Source organism: Tamandua tetradactyla, chromosome 11 (genome assembly GCF_023851605.1).
Source record: "Tamandua tetradactyla isolate mTamTet1 chromosome 11, mTamTet1.pri, whole genome shotgun sequence".
In the NCBI taxonomy this organism is placed as follows: Eukaryota; Metazoa; Chordata; class Mammalia; order Pilosa; family Myrmecophagidae; genus Tamandua; species Tamandua tetradactyla.
In genome coordinates, this window is record NC_135337.1 from 52,751,604 (window position 1) to 52,778,070 (window position 26,467).

General features: G+C 38.8%; 1 long non-coding RNA gene and 1 pseudogene across 4 annotated transcripts in view; both read right to left on the reverse strand.

Moving 5' to 3' along the window:
• Positions 1-26,467, reverse strand: part of LOC143649520 (uncharacterized) — a 71,214-nt gene that overhangs the window by 24,334 nt on the left and 20,413 nt on the right. Inside the window, exon 3 of one of the 4 annotated variants that reach the window (XR_013159084.1) lies at positions 16,170-16,410. The exons of 1 other annotated variant lie outside the window; for it this stretch is intronic. This is a non-coding gene — a long non-coding RNA (uncharacterized LOC143649520). Of the gene's footprint in view, positions 1-16,169; positions 16,414-16,937; positions 17,102-26,467 lie in introns of those variants that run through there. 2 more of the 4 variants (XR_013159082.1, XR_013159083.1) reach the window with 2 other exon arrangements.
• On the reverse strand, positions 14,555-15,324 carry LOC143650949 (14-3-3 protein theta pseudogene; annotated as a pseudogene).

Sequence of the window (26,467 nt, forward strand, 5' to 3'; positions counted from 1 at the left end):
TCTTTTACCTGACAATACTCAACTGTCCTGCATATAACTGGAAACACATTAAATCTCTCCAGAATAGCATGCAAATCCTTGGGCAACATTCATTCTTAAACTTGATATCTTACAACTTAAATAGTATAACACAAACAAAACAGCATTACAGTCCTCGTTTCTGTAACTGATCACGTGGTCGAAGTTCATATTTATCACTACCTTCTTCCACTATCCATTCCATGTTCCCTTTCCCCTCAGCAAGCACTTCAGCTGGCCGTGGTTCTTTGCCTGGTGGGGTGACCCAACCTTCATTCCTGAAGTCTCAGAGCCATTAGTGGTCCTGCCTGGATTGTGTTGTTGCAGTTTTCCATTGATTTTAATCACAGGGCATGGTAGTACTAATAGACGCCCCAGGGGATCTCCTATATTCCAAGAAAACTCTTCTTTACCTCCATTATGCAGTTGCAGTCCTACTTCCTTCTGATAGTCAGGGACAATTACCCCAGACAATAATGTAATCCCCTTCTTGGTGTGTTGATCCAGAGGCATAAGTAGCCCAAAGTGGCCAGGTGGCAATCTAAACTTCCAGTTCAGTGGTATCATTGTTGTTTCTCCTGGAGAAAGCATACCCCGTTTTGGAACTAAAACCTGTAGACCAGCAGAACTCAGGGTAGCAGGGACAGGAAGCAAAAATTTTCCTAGTGGATCACTAGGAGTAATAGTGAGTGGTACCACACCCATTTCCACCCCTTGGTTCCTGGACCCATGGATCCTGGCTATGGGAGAAACAGCACCATACAGCGGACGCTGATTCAGAACATACACAGCTTCCTGGAGAACATTACCCCAGCCTTTCAAGTTTTTGCCACCTAGTTGGCACCGTAATTGAGTTTTCAAAAGGCCATTCCACCGTTCTATCAATCCAGCTGCTTCTGGATGATGGGGAACATGGTAAGACCAGAGAATTCCATGAGCATGTGCCCATTCCTGCACTTCATTTGCTGTGAAGTGTGTTCCTTGATCCGAAGCAATGCTATGTGGAATACCATGACGATGGATAAGGCATTCTGTAAGCCCACGGATAGTAGTTTTGGCAGAAGCATTGCGTGCAGGGAAAGCAAACCCATATCCAGAGTATGTGTCTATTCCAGTTAGAACAAATCGCTGCCCCTTCCATGAAGGGAGTGGTCCAATGTAATCAACCTGCCACCATGTGGCTGGCTGGTCACCTCGGGGAATGGTGCCGTATCGGGGGCTGAGTGTGGGTCTCTGCTGCTAGCAGATTGGGCACTCAGCAGTGGCTGTAGCCAGGTGAGCCTTGGTGAGTGGAAGCCCATGTTGCTGAGCCCATGCATAACCTCCATCCCTACCACCATGACCACTTTGTTCATGAGCCCATTGGGCAATAACAGGAGTTGCTGGGGAAAGAGGCTGACTGGTATCCATAGAATGGGTCATCTTATCCACTTGATTATTAAAATCTTCCTCTGCTGAAGTCACCCTCTGGTGTGCATTCACATGGGACACAAATATCTTCATGTTTTTAGCCCACTCAGAAAGGTCTATCCACATACTTCTTCCCCAGACCTCTTTGTCACCAATTTTCCAATTATGGTCTTTCCAAGTCCCTGACCATCCAGCCAAACCATTAGCAACAGCCCATGAGTCAGTATACAAACGCACCTCTGGCCAGTTTTCCTTCCAAGCAAAATGAACAACCAGGTGCACTGCTCGAAGTTCTGCCCACTGGGAGGATTTCCCCTCACCACTGTCCTTCAAGGACACCCCAGAAAGGGGTTGTAATGCTGCAGCTGTCCACTTTCGGGTGGTACCTGCGTATCGTGCTGAACCATCTGTAAACCAGGCCCGAGTCTTCTCTTCCTCAGTCAATTCACTGTAAGGAACACCCCAAGAGGCCATAGCTCTGGTCTGGGAAAGAGAAGGTAATGTGGCAGCAGGAGTGGAAACCATGGGCATCTGTGCCACTTCTTCATGTAACTTACTTGTGCCTTCAGGACCTGCTCTGGCTCTATCTCGTATATACCATTTCCACTTTACAATAGAGTGCTGCTGTGCATGCCCAACTTTATGGCTTGGTGGGTCAGACAACACCCAACTCATGATAGGCAACTCAGGTCTCATGGTAACTTGGTGGCCCATAGTTAAGCGTTCAGTCTCTACTAAGGCCCAGTAGCAGGCCAAAAGCTGTTTCTCAAAAGGAGAGTAGTTATCTGCAGCAGATGGTAAGGCTTTGCTCCAAAATCCTAAGGGTCTGCATTGTGATTCTCCTATAGGGGCCTGCCAAAGGCTCCAGACAACATCTCTATTTGCCACTGACACTTCCAGCAGCATTGGATCTGCTGGATCATACGGCCCAAGTGGCAGAGCAGCTTGCACAGCAGCCTGGACCTGTCGCAGAGCCTCCTCTTGTTCAGGTCCCCACTCAAAATTAGCAGCTTTTCTGGTCACTCGATAAATGGGCCGGAGTAGCACACCCAAATGAGGAATATGTTGTCGCCAAAATCCAAAAAGACCAACTAGGCGTTGTGCCTCTTTTTTGGATGTGGGAGGGGCCAGATGCAGCAATTTATCCTTCACCTTAGAAGGGATATCTCGACATGCCCCACACCACTGGACACCTAAAAATTTTACTGAGGTGGAAGGCCCCTGTATTTTTGTTGGATTTATCTCCCATCCTCTGACACGCAAATGCCTTACCAGTAAATCTAGAGTAGTTGCTACTTCTTGCTCACTAGGTCCAATCAACATGATATCATCAATATAATGGACCAGTGTGATGTCTTGTGGGAGGGAGAAACAATCAAGGTCTCTGCGAACAAGATTATGACATAGGGCTGGAGAGTTGATATACCCCTGAGGTAGGACAGTGAAAGTATATTGCTGACCTTGCCAGCTGAAAGCAAACTGTTTTTGATGGTCCTTACTAATAGCTATTGAGAAAAAAGCATTTGCCAGATCAATAGCTGCATACCAGGTACCAGGGGATGTATTGATTTGCTCAAGCAATGATACTACATCTGGAACAGCAGCTGCAATTGGAGTTACCACCTGGTTGAGTTTACGATAATCCACTGTCATTCTCCAAGATCCATCTGTTTTCTGCACAGGCCAAATAGGAGAGTTGAACGGGGATGTGGTGGGAATCACCACCCCTGCATCTTTCAAGTCCTTAAGAGTGGCAGTAATCTCTGCAATCCCTCCAGGAATATGGTATTGCTTTTGATTTACTATTTTGCTTGGTAGGGGCAGTTCTAGTGGCTTCCACTTGGCCTTTCCCACCATAATAGCCCTCATGGCACGAGTTAGAGAACCAACGTGGGGATTCTGCCAGTTGCTCAGTATGTCTATGCCAATTATACATTCCGGAACTGGGGAAATAACTACTGGATGGGTCCGGGGGCCCACTGGACCCACTGTGAGATGGACCTGAGCTAAAACTCCATTGATCACCTGGCCTCCATAAGCCCCCACTCTGACTGGTGGTCCAGAGTGACGTTTTGGGTCCCCTGGAATTAATGTCACTTCTGAACCAGTGTCTAATAATCCCCGAAATATCTGATCATTTCCTTTTCCCCAATGCACAGTTACCCTGGTAAAAGGCCATCGGTCTCCTTGGGGAAGACTTAGAGGAAGGTCAACAGTATAAATTTGTGGCAGTGTAACAGGTTTCTTCCCCATAGAGACCTGGCCTCCCCTTCATTCAAGGGGCTCAGGGTCTGTAAACTGTTTCAAGTCTGGAAATTGATTAAGGGGCCATGACTCTGGGTTTTTGTAATTCAGGTTAGACTTCTGTTCCCTTGACCTAGAACTCTTTTGTTTATACAGCTCCAACAAGAATTTAGTAGACTGCCCTTCTATTGTATTTCTAGGCACCCCATGATTTACTAGCCAATGCCACAAATCTCTGTGTGTCATATAATTTTGATGCCTCCTTTGAGTTTGTTGTCTATTATAATAGCCGCGTCTACCCTGTCTTTGGTGATTAAGTGCTGCCACCTGGCTTCTGCCAACTCGGGATCCTGTCATCCCCATTGTGTTTAAGGATTCCAGCTCAGTGACAGCAGTTCCTACAGTAATATCTGACCTACAGAGAAGTGCAACCACAGAGCTCTTGAGGGATGATGGTGCTAGTCTCATAAACTTATTTCTCACTGTTCTGGTAAAAGGTGCATCTTCTGAACATTCCTGGGGTGTAAGAGCAGGCTTTGCATGATAAATCCACTCTAACATCCCAATCTCTCTAAGCCTCTGGATCCCCTCATCTACATTATACCAGGGCAGTTCTGGCATTTCAACCTCAGGTAATGTTGGCCACCTTTTGATCCATGTTTCAACCAACCACCCAAACAAGCTGTTAACACCTTTTCTAACTGCTCTAGCTATAACATTGAATGCAGAATCTCTGCTTAGTGGGCTCATATCAATAAATTCAGCCTGATCCAGCCTTATATTCCTCCCACCATTATCCCACACTCTTAAAATCCATTGCCACACATATTCCCCTGATTTCTGTCTATATAAATTGGAAAACTCACACAGTTCTTTTGGAGTATAACGTACCTCCTCATGTGTGATACTTTGTACCTCACCTTTAGGGACCTGTTGGGACTTTAGTCTAGTTATAGGTCTAGAAGAAATGAGGGGTGGTGGGGGTGGATCATGAAAAGAATTAGAAATATCTTCCAAGCCATTTGCTTCAGGGCTTTCATTTGCAGTTTCATCTGGTGAAACAGGATTAATAACTCTAGGGCTAATCCCTTCAGGAGGAGGTTGGGTGGCCAATTCCCCAAGGCAGGCTGGAGGTGGGGCAGCTATATCCTCAGGGCAGACTATTACAGGGTTATCTAAAGAAGGCTCAGCATGGTCTAGGGTTTCAACCTCACCCCCAACATCATTATCAATCCATATGTCACCATCCCATTTTTCAGGGTCCCACTCCTTTCCAATCAATGCCCTCACTTTAACAGCAGACACCATGCAAGACTGAGATTTCAGTTTACGTTGTAAAGTTGCTACTCTAACAATAAGATTCTGAGTCTGATTTTCAGAGATCTCAAGTCTACGGCTACAGGAAATAAAATTTTCCTTCAGGATACTCATAGAAACCTCTACATCTTTCAGACGGCACTTAAGCTTCTTGTTTGAAGCCTTAAGCCCATCCCTTTCACCCTTTAATGTAGACAGTGTATCTAACAACAACCAACCAACATCTCTATAACTCTTATTTCTACAAAACTCTGTAAAGGTGTCAAAAACATTATCCCCCAGAGTCTGGCTTCGTACAAGCGAAGCATTAGGAGAATCGAATGATGATATTTTGACTATCTCCTTTGCCAACTCAGTCCATGGATTGGGAGTGTCATTCTGATTATGGGAATCAGAGTCCTTAGTGTCTCTGAGCCCAGTCAGAGTAGAAAACCATTCATAAAAACCCATTTTTAAGATTCTGTTCCTTAAGAACCACTCCTGGTACCAAGATGTATTAGTTAGGGTTCTCTAGAGAAACAGAATCAACAGGGAACACTTGCAAATATAAAATTTTTGAAAGTGTCTCACGTGACCGTAGGAATGCAGAGTCCAAAATCCACAGGGCAGGCTGCGAAGCTGATGACTCCAATGGATGGCCTGGATGAACTCCACAGGAGAGGCTCACCAGCCAAAGCAGGAATGCAACCTGTCTCCTCTGAGTCCTCCTTAAAAGGCTTCCCATGATTGGATTTAGCATCACTAATTGCAGAAGACATTCCCCTTTGGCTGATTACAAATGGAATCAGCTGTGGATGTAGCTGACGTGATCATGACCTAATCCTATGAAATGTCCTCATTGCAACAGACAGGCCAGCGCTTGCCCAATCAGATGAACAGGTACCACAACTTGGCCAAGTTGACACCTGTCCCTAACCATGACACCTGTGCATCTGGGCTGTGAATGTGTACTTCATATCTCTACTACATGCCCCCTAGCACATACAGTCATACAACCCAGCCTCACCATCCCCAGGCTCTCTGCACATGTTCATTAGTGTACAGCCTTCCCAGATCCATGCACACATACTTGTGTAGCCCCACCATGGCCTCCAGCTGTGGACAAGTGCAGATCTGTGTAATTGGGCCACACCCACACCTGGCATATGAAGGTGCATCCTTGGCCCTCTGCCTCTGAGCTCTGGGCATGTACACACCAGGGCCTATCCCCTAGAACAATGCACACCAGGGCTTCACCCTCCATGTACAAACATAGCCACATCCTCCACACTTCCACATCTGGATACCTCTCCTTGGAACCTTCCCCCTCTGCAAAAACACACCCATGCTCACTCTGTCCTTTCTGTGCCCCAACCTCTGTGTCACTTACCCCACACCCTGATACCCACAACCCTCACCCTCCATGCACCTACCCACATGCTGCTTGCTCCCTAGACCCTGTGCATCCACACAGCCCCCTCCGTCCATCAGCCTCTGGCATTACCTTACCTCTGTGGCCCCCAGGCTGTACCCTGCCCCTGCACTTCAAGACCTGCCTGCAGGACCTGTATCTTGTCCCCACAGCCTCTGTTCCACACCTCCACAACCCAGCACCTATACCCTATGCTCTCAGGCAACAGTGTAGCATCCCTAACACTTGCTTATACCTGCACTGCAACCTGTCACCACATTGTTGCCTTCCACCCCATACCCTGCATCCTGCTCCATATACATCCCACAAATACAAAGCTTTAGACTACTGAATGAAATCAACTTCCAAAATAACCACATCAAGCCATTTACATGTCTCAAAGGCAACAGAAGATCACTAAGCATATCAAGATGCAGTCAGATATATAGCCCAGCCTAATAAACAAATTAAACACCACAGGAGATGCAGACTTTGGAAGAACTAATCAAAGATTTTCATATAGCACTAATAAATAAAATCAATGGGATGGTTAATGACATAAAGGAGAACAAGAAGATGATAGAAGAGCATAAAGAGGAATTTGAAAGAATAAATAAGCAATAGCAGATATCACAGAGATTAAAGATGCTGTAGACTAAATCAAAAATATACTAGAGACACACAACAACAGTTAAAGAGGCAGAAGGAAGAATAAGTGAACTACAGGTCAGGGTAATTGATTTCAAATGCACAAAAGAGCAAATGACAATATAGATGGAAAAATTTGAAATGGATTTCAGGGAAATACCGGACAAAACAAGCACACAAATGTAAGAATCACTGGTTTCCCTGAAGGAGAAGAGGAAAGTAAAGGGCTAGGAAGATAAATTGAGGATATATTGTGGTAAAACTTTCCAACCTTCATAAAGGACATAAATACGCAAATCGAAGAACCCCAATGAACTCCAAACAGAATAAATCCAAATAGATCTTCCTTAAGACACTTACTAATCAGTCTGTCAAATGTTGAAGAGAAGCAGAATATCCTGAAAGTGGCAAGAGAAAAATAATCTATTATATACCAAGGAAACTGTATAAGACTGAAGTTTAGACTACTCAACTGGCATTATGGAGATGAGGAGGTAGTGGTATGATATTTAAGATCCTGAAAGAGAACGACTTCCTGCCAAGAATTCTGTACCCAGCTATATTGTTGTTCAAAACTGAGGGAGGGATTAAAATTTTCATGACAACAAATGCTGAAAGAATTTGTCAACAAGAGACTGGCCCTACAAGGAATAGTAAATGTGGGTGGGCCACAGTGGCAAAGCAGGCAAGAACGCTTGCCTGCCGTGCCTGAGGACCAGGGTTCGATTCCTGGTGCCTGCCCATGTAAAAAAAAAAAAAAAAGAAATACTAAATGAAGTTCTGTTGACTGAAAAAAAAAATACAGGAAAGGGAAACACAGAGGAGGACACAGAATTGAAGACTACCAGTAAGGGTAACAAGAATGATAAAAAGAGAAAGAGGGAAAAGAATATATAAATGTGACAAATAAAACCCATAGGATGCATGCCAGAGACCTGGGTTTGATTCCTGGGCCTGCTCATGCAAAAAAAAAAAAAAACCCACAGGATAAGATGGTAGATTCAAGAAAACACCTTTACAGTAATAACTTTGAATGTTAACAGACTAAATTTACCAATTGAAAGATACAGATTAGCAGAAAGATTAAGAAATATAATCCAGCTATCTGTTACCTACAAGAAACTCATCTTAGACACAAGGATATAAATAGAATGAAAGGGGAAGGCTGGAAAAAGATGTATCGACATAAACTTTAACCAAAAGAAAGAAAAGTAGTGATACTTATATCAGACAAAATAGACATTAAACGTAAAGATATTTTAAGTGACAAAGAAGGACATTATATATGACAAACCCATAGCCAGCATTGTATTCAATGAAGAGAGACTGAAAGCTTTCTCCCCAAGATCGGGGATGAGACAAGCATGTCCTCTGTCACCATTATTATTCAACGTTGTACTAGAAGTTCTAGCCTGAACAATCAGGCCAGAAGAAGAAATAAAAGGTAGACAAATTTGAAAGGAAAAAATAAAACTTTCATTACTTGCAGATGACATGATACTATCCTTGGAAAATCCTGTGAAATCTACAGCAAAGTTACTTGAACTAATAAACAAATTCAGCAAAGTGGTGGGATATAAAATAAATGTGCAAAAATCAGTAACATTATTATACACAAGAATGACATGAGGAGTAAATTAAGGAAAAAATGTCATTCAAAATAACAACTAAAAGAATCAAATACCTAGGAGTGAACCTAAGTAGGGATGTAAAAGACTTGTACACAGAAAACTATGTAACATTGCTAAAAGAAATCAAAGAAGATCTAAATAGGTGGAAAGGCATTCCTTGCTCATGGATAGGAAGGTTAAATATAGTTAAGATGTCGATTCTACCCAAATTGATTTACAGATTCAATGCAGTACCAATAAAAATTCCAACAACCTACTTTGAAGACTTGGAAAAGCTAGTTACCAAATTCATCTGGAAGGGGAAGAGACCCTGAATAGCTAAAAGCATCTTTAAAAAAAAGCATGATGTGGGAGGATTAACACTTGTTGATTTTAAAAAGCCATAGTGGTCAAAACAGCATCATATTGGTGCAAAGATAGAAGTATTGATTAATGAAATAGAATCAAGAGCACAGAAATAGACCACCAAATCTATGGTGTACTGATTTTTTAAAAGGCCTCCAAATCCACTGAACTGGGGCAAAATAGTCTTTTCAATAAATGGGCATGGGAGAACTGGATATCAAGAGTCGAAAGAATGAACGAAAACTCTTGCAACCTATACAAAGAGGACCTATACAAAAATTAATTGAAAGTGAATCAAGCACATAATATAAAAACCAGTATCATGAAGCTCCTGCAAGAAAATGTAGGGAAATATCTTCAAGACCTAGTAATAAGATGTAGCTTCCTAAACTTTACACCCAAAACAGAAACAACAAAAGAAAATATAAATAAATGGGAATTCCACAAAATCAAATGCTTTTGTGCCTCAAAAGACTGTGCCAATAAGATAAAGAGGTGTCCAACTCAATGGGAGAAAATATTTGGAAATCATACATTGCTTAAAGGTTTGATATACTATATAGATAAAGAAAAAATACATCTCAACAACAAAAGAACAAAAACCCAATTATAAAATGGGCTAAAGATATGAACAGGCATTTTTCTGAAGAATAAATGGCTGAAAATCAAATGAAGAGATGCTCATTCTCATTAGCTATAAGGGAAATGCAGTTCAAAACTCTGAGATACTACCTCACACCTTTAAGACTGGCTGCTATTAAAACAAACAGAAAACTACCAATGTTAGAGAGACTGTGGAAAAATTGGGGCACTTTTGCACCGCTGGTTGGAATGTATAATGGTATAGCTGCCATGGAAGTCAGTTTGGCAGTTTCTTAGGAAACTAAATATCTAGTTGTCTGATGACCTGGCAATAACACTACTTGGTCTGTACCCCGAAAAGCTGAAAGCAATGACATAGACAGACATTTGCATACCAATGTTCATAGCAGCATTATTCACAATCGCCAAAAGATGGAAAAATCCAAGTGCCCATCACCAGATAAGTGGATTAACAAAATGTGGTATATACATACGATGAAATACTATGCAGCAGTAGGATGAAATGATGTCCTGAAGCACATGACAAGATGGATGAGTCCTGAGGACATAATGCTGAGTAAAATAAGACAGACATAAAAGGATAGACACTGTATGATTCCCCTTTTAGGACCATTATAAAGGTAAAATCAGAGGCTTATAATACAGAATATAGGGGATTTAGAGATATATGGAAGCTGGAGATGGGTGAAGAGTTAGTTAACTCTTAGTTAACTCAACTAAGTTAATGAGGTTAAACTCAAATATAAGGGAATAAATAGAAGTGAAGGCAGTTCACTAGTGGGTCTATAAGTAATATTACCATATTGAAGGTGAACATTATTGAAAAGGGTTGTATACATCCATGTATACTATCAATTAACACTACAAATATAAATTATTTCTTTCATGAACTACTTCAAAAGCATGAATCATGTACAAAGAGCACATACACTTGGGGAATAGGGGCAAAACTGCTATTGCATGCTATGGGCTATGTATAACAGGAAAACATCAACAGTACCACAGCAACAGCAGGGGTAAATAATGGAGGGGAGAGACAAGAGATAAGGGGAGGTTTAGATTTTCTATTTGGTCAGGTTGTGTTTAGTGGTTATCTTTCTCTTGGGAACAATGAAATTATCTAAAATTGAGAGTGTTGATGGACTTTTGACTTTGGAAATTATACATGATGCCTGATCAATGGAGGTGGCTGAAGGATGCACTGACTGAGAAATAGATTGGCAAATGATGGTGGATACATATGATCTAATATTGTGCTGCTACAAAAAGGAACTAAGTCATGAGGCACACAACATTGTGAATGAACCTGTTGGACAATTGGTGAGGCAAAATAAGCCAGAAAAATAAGAGCAATTATTGCATGGTCTCATTTATAAAATACTTATAAGAAAACAGGGTCTTTGGTTGTAAGCTCTTATAGCAGTCATATCTAGTCTGGAGAAGTAATTATTATTTCTGAATTTTGAGAGGCTGTTTTATATATACATAACCTGATCTTTAGAGATAAAAATGAAGCTGATCAGGTCTGGATTAGGGTAATTCAGAATACCAGGGTAAGGAAGACATTGTCTATATTTTAGAACCACATCTACTCTTTGAGACCAAAGGAAAAAAGTTTTATCTTGTCCAGAACCTAAATTTTCTGCAGCACATAATCTAACTCAGCCTGTCTAGATAGATCATTTAAACAATTCAAACTCAGGGATCCCAGAATAAGAATGAGAGCTGTTAATTCTGTATAGCTTAATATAATGCTTGGATACATCCCAAAGTACATTAAGCAGTTAATCAAAAAATATTGGCCAAGTCCCTTGAGGGATGGGAGAAATAGAACTATTAAACTCTACCACTGGGAAAACCCCAGATTCTGTGCCAAACATTAAGGACACCCAAATCAACAGCCTAAGACCTTTATCTTGAGGCTCGCTCTTGTGACACTTATGTAGGTAGTGGAGAAGCTTAACCTACTTATAGGTAAGCTTAAAGTTACTTCCAGAAGAACTCTTTTGTTGCTCAGATGTGGTCACTCTCTAAGTCCAACTCTGCAAGTGAAATCACTGCCCTCCCCACTATATGGGGCATGACATCCAGCGATGAAAGTCTCCCTGGCAGTGTGGGAGATGACTCCCAGGGATGAGTCTGGCCCTGGCACTGTGTGATCAAAAATTCTTTCCTGACCAAAAAGGGGAAAAGAAGTGGAACAAATAAGGTATCAGTGGTTGAGAGACTTCAAATAGAGTCAAGTGGATACTCTGGAGGTCACTCTTATGCAAGCTTCAGTTGGACATTGCTACCTACCATAATTTGCCAAACCCCAACCCAAACCATTCCTGTCCATCCTAAAGAATACTAAGGTGTTATATAAGATTCTATAAAGTTTTCATGCACTAGGGTAACTTTCCAGAACCTACAACTTCCAGATGGGTCCCTAGACCAGATAAGTCCTGGAATGCAGAAGGGCCAGCCTCTCAAGCACATCAACTAGTTCAATCTCCTTATTCCATATTATCAACAGCCTCCTTCAAAGTGAAAAAATTAGAATGGGTATAGCCCAAATACCCTAAAGAATGAGCAAAAGATCAAAGTTGATGGTGGAGTTATACAGAGAAGTGGGTTTAACAAATGAGTATGGTTGCTGAATCATTATACTGATATTTCTTTTAGTCTACAGTATCTCAGAAGAAATAGAAGTAAAAATATAAAATTGTGGTAGTGTAACCCAAACCAAATTATGAAATCTGTCTACAACTAATTGTTGTGATATGCTTTGAAATTTATTATTATTTTGTATATATGTTACTTTTCACAAAAAAAAAGGAAAAAGAAAAACCAGACAAACCAAAAAAAATTGTGTGTTATAGGATGTTGGCTTGAAGATTGATTTCAAGATCTTTTTTGATAATTTAAATATGTAAAATATGCAGGAAGTGTTTTGATTATGGAAAAACAGTATTTTTCCCCTAAAGTAAAATAACTGATTTCTGCAGAATGAGAAATAGGAATGTGTAAGACAAAAATGATGGATATAGAAAGTTGTAGAAGTACTTTTCAAAGTGAATTTTATTGGTTGTGGTTAAGGTTAGCTAAGATTTTATAGTTTTATAGGATTTTTCATAGTTTTCTTGTCAGATATATCTTCATGCAAAACAAGAATTTGGTTTTCACTCTGTTAAAATGACAATGTTTTCTGGAATTGCTTGTTTGCTTTTAGTGAGAAGCTATAAATGAATTTTAGCCATCTGTGTAATCTGCCTGGATGAAAAAATTCTGTCTTATCAGACCAATATACTTATTAATATGTATTTTGACCATCTCCTTCCTTATTGTTTTAGACAATGCTTCCTCACTTTAAAAAAATCATGTCTTTTAGAAATCATGTTAACTCCTCTATTTACTTTCAAAGTTTTATGTCACCTTGATGAAGTAAAGAACGACAACAAAAAAAAAAACAGTCAGTTGGATGTTGAACTTCCATTCTCTCATTTATATAGCTCTCATCATCTGCTTTACCGTGTCATCTTCTTTATACATTCTTCCATGTTTAAGGCTGATTTGTCAAGATTGTCCTCCATATTATATATTTGATACTATGCATATTTAGTTATATTCCTCAATTCACAGTAAATATTTGATGTTGTATACTTATCTCTCCAAGTTCCATTTCAGAACTGCCTATTTCATAATCTACTCACTATTGTCATGTGTCTTCCTTTTTTTTTAGTTTTATAATGTTCACTTTATTTCATATAACACTTAACCAGGTATCATTTACATCTGAGGAAGAGATGGTCCGTGAAATTGATCTATGGTAAAACACTTTAAGAAATATAGTCCCAATTTCATATATTTCCAAGTATCCTTAGACATATATATCACAATGCATGAATGTGGGTATCAATACTACATTTTACAGAAGATAAAGGAAACTATCAATGAACTTCAGAGAGTAACAAATTCACTTGCCCCTTAAAATATGGTTAGCCAATTGTTACAATGCCATAGTAAAAAGTTCATAAAATATCATTTATTTTATATTATGTTACTCTGTTGTTACACAGGGTATAACATTTTCACAAGGTTTTTTGGGGGGCTACGATCAATGATTAGCAACATGCAATAGTGGACCAACTCTCTAAACGACAATCAATAGACAAAGTGGATACCCTCTTACATCTGTACAAATCTGCATAGAAAAGTACTAAAGTTTTTGACTCGAACTTGTATTCTTTAATTTATATTCCCTTTCTAGTGTATCAAGAAAAGACATGCAATTAAATTTGCCAAAAGCAATGCGTGTATTCTGGCAGCAATAGGCTACTTGTATTACATAGTAAAGTAAATACCAAAACTATAAAGGCAGGATTCTATGCATGACCACCATACTATATTATGTAGGAGGCATTTCAACTTATGACCCTCCCGCTCAGAAATTTCAATTGTTTTTCCATTTGAGCTATTACTTATGGATTCCTACTAAAAAGGAATATATTAAGAGCATGGAAATGTTGCTTATTGAAAGGAAATCCCTGAAGAAGAATAAGGGAAAGAGTGTAGAAATTAAGAAGTTATGTAGAATACTCTTTAATTATAATTAACTACATTTTCACATCTTCAAAGTAATACAAAATACAATCACTTGTAGAACTGGTTCAGATTACTTAAATACCAGCTACATTTTATTCCCCTATGTAAGTGTTGGGAAGTTACTTATGTTTATATAAAATGAAGCTATTAATACATTTCCACAGCACACAGCGCACCAGGAAGACCAAAGCAAACACAAATCAAGGAATAACGTTTCCCCAAAGCTGCAGTGTGAAAAGACAATAAACAGTTGACTCCATACACATGAATGGGTTTCTTTGCTATACAAAAACCAAGTGGAATAAGAAATGGAGATGTGTAAAAAGGTTTCTTGAGGGGAAGAAGGATGTCACCCTGTATGTATTTAATTTTCTGCCCCTTCTGCTGCATCATATTCTTCTCCTGCATTCTCTGAGGTTCATAATGTTAAGTTGTCTGTAAGCAACTACATGATGAGGGTGCTGTATGAGTCTTCATTTGCTGTCCTAAGTTCTGAAATGGCCTCAGAGAAAGCCATTTTAGCTAGTGTACAGATAAACTCTGGGTTATTAAGGATCTCATAGTAAAATAAAGAGAAGTTAAGAGCCAGCCCAGGGAGGATTGGGTTTGTGGGTTGCACCTCTTTCTTGCTTCTATCATATGCTTCTTGGTAAATTCCTTGGGAGCTTTCTATCTTTTGTTTTCTGGTGTCACTGCATAATGCCACTTCAGCAAGGTACCAAGTTATCTCCCTTTAATTTCAGATAAATGAGTTTACTCTCTGGATTAGTTGCGTTGACTATCCAAAAATTCCAGGACCATGGTGCAGATGGCTATCAGTTCCGACTCCAGTTTCTCCTGATAGTCCCTAATCTGGACAACTTCTTGTCGGAGGTATCAGTTCTCGGCTCACTAGGGTAGATGACCCACCAGGGGGTCCCGGGGTCCCCTGAGGAAGTTCCTGTGGGCCACCAAGAACACAGTGCACTCCTAGTTGGACGTCTTGGGCCCCTGCTCCTTCAAGGCCTTCATGCAGGTGACCATGTGGTCAAAGGGCTTGGCTTGCTCGGCCGGCTTAGCCTTCTGGATCCATCTTCTCGACCACACGTGAGACTGGTGGGAGGGATGAGGGGTGGGGGCGGGAGCTGGTAGCATGTCTTTTCATTTCACCATTTATTTATTCTTAAACAGACTCCATTTACTGCTATAACACAAAAGAGATGCTTTGAAAAACATTTTCCGTAAATATTTTCCCAAAATATATTTTGCCTGTGCATATTGAGCACAGCACCCACATTACCATATAAGAAAGAACACAAAACTGCTCATTATTCATGTGATTTGTTGATTCTCAAATTAAATATGTATGGGTATGACCTGGGAGGATTGCTAAAATGCAATTAATGGGCCTCACTTGATGCACTTGATACACTGAAAAATATATTCTCGTGTTACGGGAGATTACAGTACTTTTCACACTGATTTTCTCTCTCCTTTGTAAAAGTAGAATACACCCTGCCTCTTGCTATATGGTTTGTAGTACTTTACAATGGTCCTTGCTTTGGCCAATGAAATGCAATTTTATAGTACACATATCACATTCAAGCATGAGTTTTAAATAAAATTATGTGTCTCTGATCCACCTCTTAAAATTGCCCTCTGGTTGTCCTGGGAGTAGTTTCTTAGCTATGTGACATCTAAGAATAAAAACACATGTAGATCAGAGATCCAAAACACCTGAGTACTAGATGGATGTTTGTAGTTCTAAGTCACTGATACTTCAGGTTTGTATCACAACAAAGGTGACAAATGTGGGCAAAAGGAGGCTGGGGAATTTATATGTTTAAAAAGCTTCCAAAGTAATGCTGATGCAGGTGGTACATGGAGCACATGCTGAGAAGTAGCAGCCTAGTGGCTGTTAAAAGTCTCTCTCACATCACTGATATTTCAATGTTTTGTTTGTTGCTTTATTCCAAAGCCAAATTTGCAATATCCAGCAGCCATTTATCTGGCATGGCCCTACTGGATGGAGAAGAAATTGCCTGCTCACCGTGCTTGATCTTCCGATTGTGAGAAGGCACTTTTTCCAGACAATTTGAAGCAGTCTGTAATTCTTTTCAGCTTGAAACAATCCAATAAAAGTGCACCCCCAGAGGGCTCTGTTCCACCCATTTTCTGTCACTGATTCCACATTCCAGGATGTAGCGCTCTGCTGCTTTCCCACTCCTCTTTCTGGTAACACTGCTGAGAAATTTATATGATAAGTGATGCAGGCTAAAAGAAATACCAATGGGGGAAATAGGGAAATGAAGTCATTCTTATCGCCTGCCTGCCTCACAGAGCAAATCCAATGTAGAAAGAGGTGTGGCTGCCCTCCTGCAGGCCAGCAAATGCTTCTAGCAACTTTCATCTGAGAAAGAAAAATACTTCTGAAAATAATTCCTTACAGGGCCCTGGCCAAGACAGGAGCTAAATTTGCCCCCTCATTTCTTGCATACAGTGAAATGGAAGCTTTTGGATTATGTGGAAATATATTGGGGATAGGCTGTAGTCTATTAATTTCCTGCTTTGTCCTGTTGTTCTAGAAATCCTCTTAGGGGCTAATAGATATTTAACCGATTTTCCTAATCTCCATTGTTGCTGCCACTTTATTTCCCTTTCTTTGTTTTCAGTGGAAGGCTGCAGAAGAAAAACTAGCTAGCTACCATCTTAACCTGAAAATCGAAAATGACCTTCTTTATAAGATTAAAAAATGTCACAGGAGCTAAATAACAACTAGCATCTGAGGGAGAAGAGATGAACAATCTTGAGTTGAGAATATGAAGTAAGCAATCAGTGGGTTGTAAGTAGTACTGTTATAACGTTGGTCATGTGAAGCTCGGCAGGACATCCTAACCCCTGCAGGAAGCTGCAGTCGAGATTACTCTATGCCCTGCAAGTAGAAACAAGTCTATTGTGACTAAAAAACTTGTCTTAAAAGAGTCAAAGTCAGTTTTAAAAAGGAAACACAAGTAATTCATTGTATTTATGATGCTTATCAAAGGCAACTAGAACAAAGTTTTGACATAAATAATCATTTTCAAATTCAAAGAGTACAAATTTCCAAAAAACAGCCTGTCTGGAATATAGATACTGTCTTAAAACATAATTTTTATTACTATAGTCCTAGCAGCTTTCATCTGAGTAGGAAGAATAATTCTGAAATTAATTCCTCACAGTGCCCCTGGCCAAGAGATGAGATAAATTTGTCCACTCATTTATTGCATATAGAGAAATTGAGGCATTTGAATCATGTGGAATAGACACATTATTAGCATGTTTATTATCATAATTTTAGGGGTGAAGGCATATGGCATTTTATGGGTTTTTTTTGGCACATGCATTGTGAGCTTTCTAAATTGACGACAGTAATATCCTTCTTTTGAAATAACCCCATTCCCCCTTCTTCTAAAAGAACAGCAAACAGTCATGTTTCTTTTCATTGGAAAAACCTCTGGGCTCAAATTGAGAACATGCCTGTCCCTGATGGGTTATAGCCAACAAGGCAAATCTTTCACATATAATCTGATGATGCTCTTCTAGGGAGATGCATTAAGAGATCCATGCAACAGTGGTACATCTCAGATTGTTTTTTAAGGGAACTCATAAAAATTTAATTTATACATATACTTACTACTCTGGTTCTCTGACCCAAGTGAAATAAATTTAGGGGAAATAATTCAATAGAGAAGCCTTCCCCAGCTAGGGCATTCAACTTCAGCCTACAGCATAAAGAATAAGGACAGAGTTTGTTCCCTAAAGGAATTTTGGGGTAAAATTGTTGTGCCCTGCAGAGCTCAAAAGGAAGAAGCAGAGTGCATGTCTTGATTTTTCTGGGAGTAAAACTTGCAGTTGAGCTGCAATATGGTGCATGCTATGCCTTCTGAACTGTGTGGAACCATTTTCAGCTGTATATATTTCACATTTATGTTTTTCAGAACATTCAAATGTTCTAATGAAACTTAAATATATTTAGTGGTTCATTAAATTACATTAAATAAGATCATTTTTATCATTATAATATATGTATAAAGGATAAGAGCTGTTAACCAAAACATAGTAATGATCTCTATATACAAATTGCTAATGAATATAATTTTATTTCCAAATTTAAAAACTAACAAATAAATTGCTTATCCCAACCTGTGACAATCTCCTAAGAATGGTATTCTGCCATGTGTATCAATTTAAAAAATACAGTTTAAAAATTAAGTAGGCTAAAATTATAGATAAAACTGTAACAAACCAACATAAGTCAAAGTTAGATTTAGGGATTGCTGTCTATAGTTAATTCAACACTCTTTAAGTGTTGGATAACATAAAATTTTAGGTGGCTTAAGTGAAATTCTGGAAACCCTTAGTTATCATAATCAGATTTATGAAATTAGCAAAAATATAACCTATGTCTTGGTGAGACCTAATTTTCACCAACCCAGAAGCTCTTGAAGTTCAAATCAAAGCAAAATTTATTTCTGTTGCATGAAGCCCGCTTATCTCATAACAAACATAAATGGTAGAGGGCCTTTGGAATTGACTGGCAGAAACCCACTACTCCAGAATTGTAGCTTTTGAAAAAAGAAACTACATTATTGTGGTAGTTAGGCTCAGCTGTCAACTTGGTCAGGTGAAAGTGCCTAGTTCTGTTGTTGTGGACATGAGCCAATGGTACGTGGACCTCATCTGTTGCTTATTACATCTGCAGTCATCTAGGAGGCGTGCCTGCTGCAATGAATGCTGTCTGATTTAATTGGCTGGTGCTTACATGAAAGAGCACAACATAGCACAGCCTAAGCAGCTCAGGATACCTCATCTCAGCATCGGCAGTTCAGCCCAGGTCTTTGGAGATGGAGAAAAGAATCACCCCAGGGAAAGTTGTTGGAACCCAGAGGCCTGGAGAGAAGGCCAGCAGAGATCAGCCTTTGCACGTAAGAAAGAACCTCAGTTGAAAATTGGCTGTCTTTCCTCTGAAGAACTGTATGTTTTAAATGAAATAAATCCCCTTTCATTACAAGCCAATTCATCTCTGGTGTGTGGCATTCTGGTAGCTAGCAAACTAGAACAATTATGATGACTCACATTATGTAGAATAAAGTTGAGGGAGTGGACTTCATTTTGAGACAATAATAGAGGGTCAGTTAGAAATACTGGGGCTATTGAAGATAATTGGGTCAAACAATTCCAAGTCCAATTTTGAAAACACTGAGGTAGCCAAATGGACTTATAAAATGTGTTAAGTTATGAACTGCCAAAGCTTGAAAAGAATTTGGGGATGTAATCTTTCTCATGATTCTTCAAATATCCAATTATGTTACCAGCAACTAGATCAAGAAGAGTTCTTATAATTGGATATCTAATATAAAAAATGGACTGCAGAATTAGAGCTGGAGAATACTGTAATTTTAGAAATGGCCATACCATTATGGTTTCTATGACTTTGCAAACCTATCATTGCTGCAGTGATGATCAGACCTTAGGGAGGTATTTGGAAAACAAAGCCTGTGACTGTTTTCATTTGCTGGTACCTAAAGAGAAATCTAGCGTAGATATACTTAAAAGTCAGACATTAAATTATGCTTTATGATTTCTTCCGCTTTTAAGTTTACCTTGTATATGGTTTCCTTCCACTCCCACCCTCTATCTTTCCCGTTCCAAGTTCTACTTGTCTGGAAACTTTAGATAGAACAAAACATTCAAACGATATTCATGTCTTGCCGTAAACAGTGAACAAAATTGAGCTTCTATCTGGGTAAATGTTGGCTCAGAATTACGGTCAAGGTTCTATAGGTTTCTGAATTACAGTTGTGAAGTTGGAATGGTAAGTACCTTTACTAGTACTTAAACTCCCATTTTACTCAGGAAACTACAAAGAAGAAATGAAAAGCAACTGAGGCAGGCTGTTTATATATTTGCTTAGAACAAAGAATGGTTTCCCTGCCACTTTGCTTTAAGCAGTAACTTTCTTTTAGTTCTGCTTTCATGTTTGCCACTTAGCTCGATAAACTTACCCTGCACCTTGGTTTCCAGAGTCTGTGCATTCCATTCAGAATTTAACACTATGGAGCAGTCTCTTAATACTCTACTATTTCCTTTCCGCCACATTCAGTGTTTCTGTAATACTCTAAGGATCATGATACCTCAATCTTTAATCCTCTCCTATAAGGATCTTAATTTGAAGATCTAAGCCTCTCCAGCTGATATCCTGGAGCCAAATCTGTGCAATCCAGCTGGACCAGCCTGACTACACAGATAACACTAACCAATGTCCAGTGAAAATTGCTCTACCTCCATCTTTCTGTAGTTTCTGAACCACTGGACAACTATAGACACTTTTGGATGGTGGCTAGGAATAAAGCACCAGGAGCAAAATCACTTAAATCCCTGAAATGTCTCCTTCTGGCATCTCAGAAAGTAATGTTGGGCAAATTATTTACTCTCACATTGCTGCAGTTTCAGCCTCTATAAAAAGGGAGAACAAAAATACCCACCTCTCAGATTTGCTGTGGGTTGAGTGACAAGTGCTTGGCACATAGGAAGAATTCAATAAATAGAACTTTTTTTTTTTTAAATCTCAGCTATCAATTTCATTTTGAGCTAAATTTCTAGATCAGGAAAGCAAATGCAAGGAGTTTACTCTAAAATCCTCTTTTCCTTAACGATGGTAAGACATTTCTGAGCTACCCAAAAACCTTTCTCATACTCTCAGCTGTTGTCTCACATTCTAACAGCAGTTATATAGGCAGAGAATTTCAATTAATCAGAGGAGACTATAAACAATGCCCATATGCTATCTTTATCTGTGATGATAAACTTTTCTTAATCTTTTGTTATACAGTAATTGCAAATCCTTCCTAGAGCTATTAAACTTCTCAGTGTATAAATCACTTGATCTGCACTTGAATAGTGAGGAATTTGGCCTCCAAAAAGAAGTCTGGCCTCTTCTGAGGGGTAACATCCAGACATGGGAATTTTCCCAGGGTGTCTTTGGTATTCATAGTGAGTCCCTCTGACAATAGCTCCTAGCTTATAGGAGGAGATGCCTAAGGAGGGAGCTGGCTATGCTAGAAAGACCAGTCATGGGATGAGAGAGGGCTGTGGGCCATGTGACATCAGTTTGACCTCTCCTGCCCCAGGGAAAGTCTATTTTTGTTAGTGTTTTGATCCATGGTCACATTTTATATTCTTCGTTCTTTAAATATTTGAGCTATAATTATTTTATATCCCTTTTTCATTAATTCCAACATCTGAAATCTTTATGATCTCATTCTACTATTTGTTTTTGTTCCCTCTCTCCTTGATGGTTTCTCTCTCTATGTGTGTGTGCATGTGTGCAATTTTCATTTATAAGCTAATGGTCTACGAAACTCTGTTTTTGGTGAGCTGGGGTGGCTTGTGTTGATGGCATGCTCCTCCCAAAATGCTTTGTGTTTGATTCTGCCAAGTGCCCTGGTAGCTGCCAACTACAAAACAATTTAAGCAAATTTATTAACTTGGAATTTTTCACACACATACACAAAATTCTTCCCACTCAGAGGCCAAGCAGAGAAGACAAGTCTCATCGCCATTGCACTCTCTCTTTTCGAGAGTATGGATTTTCCTAGTCTACACTTTTGCTTTTCAATCCTCTGGGGGGTTCATGGAGCATCCATGTGATGTGGCTCACCTTTGGGACCCAAATAACATTGTTATTATCTCATGGCTGCTAATGACCCAGGCATCTTTTCACTAAGAAAGGCATTTACTTTCAGAGCACCACATGAATGCTTAGAGTCATTTTCTGACTCTCTTTATTTTTCATTCTTCGATATTTCTTTAACTTTCTTGGAAGCTGAACCCTGCATTTCAAATTATGTTTTTTACAGCATATTCAGCACTGTTTTATGTGGTGGTGTTTCAAGATCTAGTTAACCAAATTTCCCAGACTGAGTAGCCCTAGACGCCAATCTCTCTCTCTCCCTCTTGAACTCTTGTTCTCTGTCTCTCTCTCTCTCTATATATATATATATTAGATAGATATGTCTGGGTATATATATATGTATATACATATGTGAATATATGTATATGTATATATAAATAATAAACTTGATTATATTCTTCTCTACATTAGTGTGACCCAGTTTTTGGCTCTGCCACTTACAAGCTGTATGGCATTGAGTAAATTACTTGACATTCCTGAATCTCAAATTTTTCATCCCTAAAATGAGGATAATGATAACCTCTACTTTATAGAATTTTGTCATGATTAAATCAGCAAACATGCATACCAGAATATATGTGTATTTAGTAAGTGTTAAATAAATATTAATTACACTTATAATGAAAAGACCAGCAAATAAACAAAATCAAGTAGAAAGAAAATTATTACTCATATGATTGGTATCTAGATACTAGATACAAAACTGGTAATATTTATTTGCATTTCCTATAGCATTTTTTTTTTTTTTTTTTTTTTTGCATGGGCAGGCACCAGGAAATGAACACGGGTCTCCAGCATAGCGGATGAGAACTCTGCCACTGAGCCACCATTGCCTGCCGATTTTTCATCCTTTTTAAATAAAGTTTATAAACAACCAATTTTCACATATTTTAATGACATTTATAATATGAGAAATAGTTTTACAGAGGACAATTTTTTCTAATTGATTTGAGAGCATGGAGAAACTAACACAAATGACCAAATGAGTGTGATGGTTTGGAGCTGTTATGTACCTCAGAAAAAACGGTTCTTTTATCACTCTTGTGTGTGCAAACCTGTTGTGGGCAGGACCTTTTGTTTAGGTTATTTCCATAGAGATGTGACACACCCAATTGAAGATGGGTCTTAACCCTTTTCCCTGGAGTCCTTTATGAGGATAAAAGTGAGAGGGAGAGAGGGAGGTTAGAGAGAAATGCCCCTGGAGAAACAAGCAAGGATCCACAGGAGCTGAGAAAGTCATTGAAACCTAAACAAGAGGAGAAGGACCAGCTGATGCTGCCATGTGACTTCCCTAGTGACAGAGAAACCAAGGATGTCTGTAACATTTCCTCAGAGAAAATATCTTCCTCTTGATGCCTTAATTTGGACATTTTCATAGGCTCAGAACTGTAAATTTGTAATCTAATACATTCTCAATGAAAACCCAACCCATTTCTGGTATATTGCATTTCAACAAATTCACAAACTGAAACAATGAGTATGGTGTAAATGAGTACCATTATAGATTTATTCTATGACAAGATATTTAAGAGCATGTGCTTTAGTATTTAATTTTATATTTGACATCATATCATGGTTCTGATTTATCTGATGAGTCACAAAAAGTGTTCCTTTTACACAATGTTAGCATGTTAATCCTTTTTATGAAGTAAATATAAATTGATTTTTGGATAAAAAATTGTACATTTACAGCAATATATAGGTAGGTATGTGTGTATGCCTATAAAAGATTAATTGATCAGAAAACAGAAGTAGTAGATGATAAGCAAATGTCATCATGATGCAAATAGTATTACATACTTCACTAAATTTCTGAAATATTTAACAAATCAAATTTTACTTCAGAAACCAGGAGAATCAATCCAGTTTTCTACTATAGAATACTGAAGAATTCTGACATCTTGTCCTTTGGGTGATGTTTGCCAATCTCAGAACCTGCCTTTAGGATGGAAGTGAAATCATGGTAGCATCATAATGCAGAGTCTTCCAGCTATACAATGGAGTCCAGGGAAAGAAAAAAATTTACTATACTATTCCTAACTTTTGACATTGGTCATATTAAGAAAAATTTCTGAAAAGGTTTCTAAAGTTGTTTATCAGATCCCTGACAAATGTTTCCACTGTGATGTTCTGAAGTAACAAATGAAGAGGCCACTGGGAAAAGTATAGACATCATGTCTTCAGTTCATCTGATCTGGACTTTATACTTCTTTTTCCATATTCTTCATGGCTAAAATTTCTACCTTTTGATTTCACATTTATAGATTTCCTTATTTCACTTTAATAACTTGGATTCCAAGTGAGGCTTATCAAAAGCAGGGCTTGCAGTTCCACGCATGTGGATTCTATCCTTCTCTGGCCTCCTTTCCCCAGAGGATGGCTGCCTTGTGAGGTGAAGAAGAAAATGATTAGCAGTTTGGGTTGGAGTATTAGTCCTATGGGGTCATAGGAGTATCCTTCTCCCAAGTAAAATCTGAGTATGGGACCCTGCCTAAAATATGCAAGTTATGCATATATGGCTCATCTTGTTACTAAGGCAATCACTGAACATAAAATTGATTCAGTGAGTTGGATGGAAAGAAAAGTATATATATGTGGATGATTTCTGTTTTTGATGATTACACTTGGTTGATTCCAAAATGCTGAGTTGTACACCATGAGTTTTTATTTTAGAGATGAAATTACTGGCAACTTTTTACTTTCCGAGGTGACATGACAATTTGTTATGGTGTATCACCTGAGAATTGCACTCTTACCACGATGCTAACAGAGGCCTGCATAATGCACTTCCAGGCCTTTGAAATATGGTAGTACAGTCTCAGAGTCTGCGATGCATTCTGGGGACCTTTATAACTTGCTGAAGGAGACAGAAGGTTAGTATACAGAGGTGTTCAAATTCAAATCTTTGTGTGTCACATCTCAATTTCATGATCTTTCCATACTGACATTGCACTTAGTTAAAGAGCAAGCAGAAGGACCACTGTTTGGGGATAAACTTTAATCTCTTTGCACTTACGTTTTTTCTGTGTTTTAAGCAAACTCCAAAAATTCTTATACTTTTTGACATTGTGTGATATCTGCCAGTAGAGAGAAGGTGAAGAGCATAGCATGGATGAACTTCTTAATATCTTCCTTCCTTGCATGTATTTTCCAAAACTTGTGCTCAGAGATTACTTCTTTGAGGTTTCAGTAGAGGCACTAAATTTTCAAATGGCTCCCTGGCAGCTCTCTGCATCTCATGCCAGTATATAAACACTTTCTAAAAGGCCATTAGACTGTGCAAGGAAGTTAAAGAAGTAATGTAGTCTAGTTACCTCTCTTTACATGGGCAAGAGTCACTTACCTTTATTTTATACATAAAGAACTTGAGACATAGAAATATTAATTTACTTGTTCATAGTCAAATTTAGTTAATGGTGGAGATGCAGGTAGAGATAAGGATCCTTTTCTTGTGCTTACTCATTCACTATGGTGCATTGCTTTTATTATTAATCTACTTCTCTGTTTTATAAAGCATCCTGCAATCATCAGTGCCAAATATATATTTAATAAGAATGAATGTTGCATTTCCTCAGTACTCTATTTACATACAAATTGTGGCTCTATGTAATGCAGGAGCCTAGAGTCAGGAGCTACCAATTCCACTGTCAGAGTTAGCCCAAGATAGAGATAAAACCACAGCATGTAGCATTACGCCTGCTGTCTAAAACCCAGGGTCGCAGCACCTGAACTGCAATGTTAGTAAGTGAAACAAGATGGTGCACACATGAAGAGACCTTCTTCAAATTTCAAGGCATAAAAACATTCAGTTATAACTATGGTGATAGCTGTAGCAGTAGGCCATCAAAAGAAAGACTAACTTCTATGGCAGCATGTAAGGCAATACATCGACAGCTACCAGAAGATGCAAATAACTCAACCTGAACCTAAGAAGCACGAGCTGGAGCAAATATTCATTAGTCACCTCATATTGAGAAGAGAAATGTACTTCTAAATTTCTCTATTTTATGCTTTACCCAGAGCCTACACTTTGGCTGAGCTTGCAATTTTATTGAAATATTATTAGTAGTCATTGCTTGAAATTAAAACACGGGATCCATCTGATAAATGTACAAATAATATAGATGCATGTATAACAGACTGAGTTGAATGTTGTAAGCCTATTAATATACAATCCAGTCCGAGAAATTTCTGGATGTTGTTATCTTTTTAAAAGCTTTGCAGAAGTACCAAGCCAAGCAAGCAAATAAACTGAAACAGCCTGCCATTTACTGATTTTCAGTTAATTAATAGAGGTTTTACTGTGACTTCTTTTATTGTATTTTTTTATTCAAATGCACATTATAATTCACTGTCTGCTTTTATTTATATAGGAATATCCATTAAAAGGAATATTGCTATTCATCCTCGCTGAAGAAAATCAGAAGCAAAACAAAAAACAAACTGAAAAATCTCCCATAATTCCATCATCCAAAGACAATAACTGTTAATATGTGTGTACATCCTTCCAGTTTCTATTTCTCAGTGACACAAGCACATATTTACATTGCAAGCATACTGCATATG